Source organism: Leptopilina heterotoma, unplaced genomic scaffold (assembly GCF_015476425.1).
Source record: "Leptopilina heterotoma isolate Lh14 unplaced genomic scaffold, ASM1547642v1 Lhet_221, whole genome shotgun sequence".
NCBI classification, from domain to species: Eukaryota; Metazoa; Arthropoda; class Insecta; order Hymenoptera; family Figitidae; genus Leptopilina; species Leptopilina heterotoma.
This window is the reverse complement of record NW_025110939.1, coordinates 185,935-191,250: the sequence shown is the minus strand read 5'-3', so window position 1 is coordinate 191,250 and position 5,316 is coordinate 185,935.

Below are 5,316 nucleotides of genomic sequence, written 5' to 3'. Positions count from 1 at the left end.
CTAGTGCTGGTGTTCTGGTTGTAATTGTTTAACAACTTCAGACACACCGCATAATTTTGATTGGCGTAAATAAATTTGGGATAAATAATTTAGTTATTATTTCTTTGAGCTTTAAAAAGAAATAATATCGGTCTGAATCATGCACGTGCGTTTGCTTGTCAAACACGTGGGGCTCAGGGGAAAAGAGGAAGGATGTAACGAAGGAGAAGAAGCAACGAGAAGAGGCCTGCAACGTGTTAGTGGTACGTACTATGCATAGTACGTCTGTGTGCGTATTGCTACGGTTAGCATTGTCCAAAGGAGTTCATATGTATGCGCGTGCACCGCCACAGCCATCCGAAGTTGTGTAGGTCTAAGCGATATGATTACGGATTATTTTATTTCTTTATTTTAATTTTAATTTTATTTTATAAGACAATTTCTCTTTTTCTATTCGTTAAATATTTTTAGTTGTGTTGACAACATATTAGTATTATAACAAATATGCTAAGCAAAATTTTCTTGAATTATTTCGATGTCGCAGAGTGTGCACACATAACCCATACATTCGACTTTTAATCATGAAATCGTGTTTAAATATTTATAAGATTGTCGTACATTAATTTTGAATTGGGAATGTTGCGACCCAGCGGAAACTGTTCAGGCAGATGCCGCAAGCTTCGTTTTATGGGTTGCAACATTTGCAACATTGCCGTTCGTGGTTTTTCAAAATGGGAATGTTGCGACCCAGCGGAAGCTGTTCAGGCAGATGCCGCAAGCTTCGTTTTATGGGTTGCAACATTCGCAACATTGCCGTTCGTGGTTTTTCAAAATGGGAATGTTGCCGTAAGGTTCATTATTACTTTTGAGTAATTGTCGTTCTAGTTTAACCAATTTTAACAGGCTTTATACAATATTTTAAGGAGAAAACGCATGCTGTTCCTCCATTTTACATTTTACGTCGGCTGGAATTGAAGGGAACATTTTCGGGAGGTTTAGAGTATTTTGGCGAAAGTAAATTGATTCTCTTTTTTTTTTTTAATTCTGTAACCAATATTTGCTTGGTGCTGCATTTCGTTGCGCCCATTAAAATTTGTCGTTGCTAATATTTTATTATACAAACTGTGTTGGTCGTAGTTAAGAGAGAATTATTATTTTATCAACCGTCAATTATTTATCAATTATTATCACAATTAATTAATATAATAATATTAATAATATAATAATAATAATAATAATAATGTATGATAATGATAATAGTAATGATAATAGTAACAATAATAATATTATTATATAATTAATTAATTACCATTAACCATTACCATCATTATTTATCCATTTATTTGCAATCAACATTTAAATCATTATTCGATAGTTTCCTGAAATTCATAAAATTTTCTGTTAACTAACCTTTTGTTAGTTATAAAGGGAATATGCTCAAGTAGGCCAACTTCGTTCCCGGTGCAGTGCTGACGCAGCTTATGCTTGGTGATATCCGAGGATATCACCTTTCAATAGTATTTATCGCGAGAAACATTTAAAAGAAAAATGATTCTTAATTTTGAATAAATTAAATGGTTTTCTATTTTTGTTTTGTTTTTGTTTTTGTTAATGTGAGGTTATACCGTAACATTTATACTCACTACAACAAGCAAGAAAATTTTTCACCGTATTTATTTAATTTTTTTAATAATTTTAACTCACCAATCATTTAAATAACTTTTGATATAATACTTATTTATTATATTGTTTGTAAACGGATTAAAGGTTCTTAATTACTTTGACGATTGTCATCATAATGTCAGTCTTGTAACAATTGTCACAAGTGAGTGTAAAAAGCGAGTTTCTACAATTAAAACATAAAAATATAAAAAATGAAAAAAAAAATTTTTTTCAAAAAAATTCAAAAAAAATTTTTTTAAAAAAAAAATTTTAATATTTTTTTTCTAATTCTGCACACAAAAAGGAACAATTTATGTTCCTAAAAATTTTTTCCTAAAGTAACCGTTTTTGAATTATCAACAATTGAAAAAATGGCTAATTTTTTAAACAAAAAATTATATTTTTCTTAAAAATTATCGTATAAAAATTTTAAAAAATGCATTTTAAAGGTGATAAAACTAGCTTTCAGAAAATATGTGTTTGATTAATGTGCGACCATTTCCTATGAAACTGTATCACTTTAAAAAAAACGAAAAAAAAACAAAAAATTTTATGTTGCAATAACATTTTTTAAACATTAACAAATTAATTTTTTGAATTTTTGTTTTATACAGTGTTAAAATTCAGGAAAAGAGCTTTAAAAAGAGACCTTTTTGAGCTTTTTATCTTTAATAATAAGCAAAATACAAAACTTTTTGTAAAACCTTCAATCGCTGTAGGGTGGGCAAAAGTTATTGAGCGGGAGTGTACATATATATTTTTTTTTAACTGTTAATTGGAATCATTTAAAAATTTATTCCCATGGTATTGTGGGTGCTGGTAAATTCCAAAATCCGTCAGAATAGTCGGATTTATTAAAAGCGCAATTTTCTTCTTTTAAGATTTTCTTGTTTCTATCACACTAAGACAATGTTCTTTAGTATGTCCCCTTCTATAACAATATTCGCAGCAATTTTCCCATTTAAAAAGTTTTAATTTTAATACTGATAGTTCTTCGTGGGACATTACATAAATTTTTTGCTTTAGATTTTTAGGTCTTTCTTCTTCTCTAAAGAAATAAGTGTCATTTAATTCTTTTAGAATTATCTTAGCTGCTGAATGTTCTGATTCTCTGATTGTTCTGCAACCATTTCCAGTTGCGATGAACACATTATTGTTTTTGTTGTCTGTTACTGTACACTTCACTTGCCACAACCTATTTAAATCAGGACCAGAGGTTTTGTCAATTAAATAAATGGGTTTATCTAGGTTGTATTCCGCTGATAGTTCCTCGAGTATTCCTTTAGGATATGATATGTTGTCAATGTTTCCTTTTGGAAATATAAAAGCTGGTACTAATTCTCCTTGTAGTGGTGGGAAGAAAATGATAGATTCTGACATCTAGAAATTAAAATTATGTTATTATTGTTATTCGTAAGCAATTTTCAATTTATCAACATGTTTTTGGAACCTGTGTCCTTCATCATTTAATAAAATAGCATTATTTTTATTTGAAATATCCACAATTCTATATGTACCATGATAATGAGGATCGAATTTTTTTTAGACATTCCTTCATGACATAAGCTTTATCACCGACTTTTTCTTGAAAAGGTTTGATAGATTTATCATACCTTTCTTTGGATTTTAATTTAGCATTTATTAGATTTTTAGCTGCTAGTGCCCTTATTTTAATTAATTTGGTGATAAGTTCAGTTAAATAGGAACCATATGTTTCTAATTTAACTTCCTGAGGAAAAGAACTAGGTGAACGAGCAGTTTTTCCAAAAACTAACTCATAAGGGGTAAAATTGGTGGCTTCATGCACGGATGTATTGTAGGAAAACATTGCAAAGGGCAGTAGTTTGTCCCAATCGTCATAGTCTTTACTGTATTGTTTTATATAGTCTGCTAAAACGGCATGACTACGTTCTAAAGCACCGTTTGTTTGGGACCTATAACCCTCTGGTTGTAACTTGTTGCACTTTGAAAATTTTGGATAATTGTGACATTAATTTGCCAATGAAAGAAGTACCTTTGTCTGTTAAAATTACTTTTGGGGCTCCATACACTGAAAATAATTATTTTGCAACAGCATGAGCAATAGTAGTTGCTGAAATATCTGGAATTGCAACTGATATACAGTATTTGGATAAATGGTCTTGCATCGTGAGAATGTGACAATTTCCGTCTGGGGTTGTAGGAAGTTTTCCTACTGTGTCTAGTGAAATTTTGTCAAAAACATCTAGGGGTGTGTCTGTTATAATCATGGGTTCTGTAGTTTTTGCTCTAACTAACTTTTGTGTTTGACATGTGGGACATTTTCTTACAAATTCTGTCACTTGTTCCTTTAATCGTGGCCAATAAAACTTTTCGCGAATTCTTCTATATGTTTTCACTATTCCTTTGTGTCCTGCTATTTTACTTTTATGGAATTCACTTATGATATCTTCTTTATTTTCTTCTTTAGGAACAGATACTTGTCCATAACACATAGTTATATTAATATTGCTATCGTAGAAGACTGATTCAATAATTTGTCTTAGTTCTCCTCTTAACAATTCGTCTGTAAAGTCTCCATGTCGAGAAATTCTTATTTCTTTTGCATTCTCTTTGAAAACAAGGATTTTTAGATTATGCATTCCTGAAATAATGTCTTCTTTTAAGAGTGGGTCATAGTAATTGTCTTTTACTATTATAGAGTACACATTGTGTCTTCCTCTTGGAGTCACGAGAATTTGTCCTTTAATGGGATTTGTATTCTTTATTTCTTCTGGATCTATTACTGCAATATCTATAAGTAGTCTGCTTATCGGAGTGGTAAACTCACAATCGGCTGATAGAAAATGTACATAATTATTTCGATGGTAAGTTAGATTTTCTCTATGGCTTGTGATATTTGAAGATTTTTCTGTGATTTTAGAATAACTTGAGGGTATGTTTGGAGGAATACTTTCTATTGGTATTGTTATCATAGAAGTCGAATAAAAATTATATTCTTTTGGTTCGTTATCTGTATTATCTTCCTCTTCACTTTCTTCTTCTTCATTAGTGTTTTCCTTTTCTTCGTTTCCTTCTTTTTCATCTTCGTTATTATCATCTGTGGTTTCTTCATCTTCGTCATCTGTATCGACATCTGTTTCGTGCAATAAAGTGTGATAAAGTGTTGAAATAGCCTTTGGAGTTTTGAAAAATACAGGTGTGTTAGATTCTGATGTTGAGGGTCTAAAAGTAACATTTTTGGTTTTATTTCTGTCTATTTCATTTTTTTGTAGTGTTTGATGTATTGATTGTTCTGGTTTCGTGACTTCTTTGATTGAAGTTTCACTATCGGAATTGTCTATTTCAATATTTTCCCATATGGATTCACCTTTAGCATAATCCCAATATAAATCCAATTTTTGTGAGAATTCTGAATAATCTCCGGTAATCAATTCATTAGCTGCTTTATGAATAGTCTCGTCATTATTTCCGTCAGAGTGTACGATCCAATCTCTGGGAGGTTGTGGTGAGTCCATTAACCAATCTTCATGTTGTTTTAAAGATTTATTAAAACGGGTTATAAAGTTTCCTAAATCCTGAGCTATTTCTTTTCTACTTAGGTTTATCATATTGCTTTCTTCTTCATCGGAACTTACTTCGCTTCCACTAACTGGTGGTTCTACCGTTATTACTGTTTTTTCTGAGCTTGGAAAA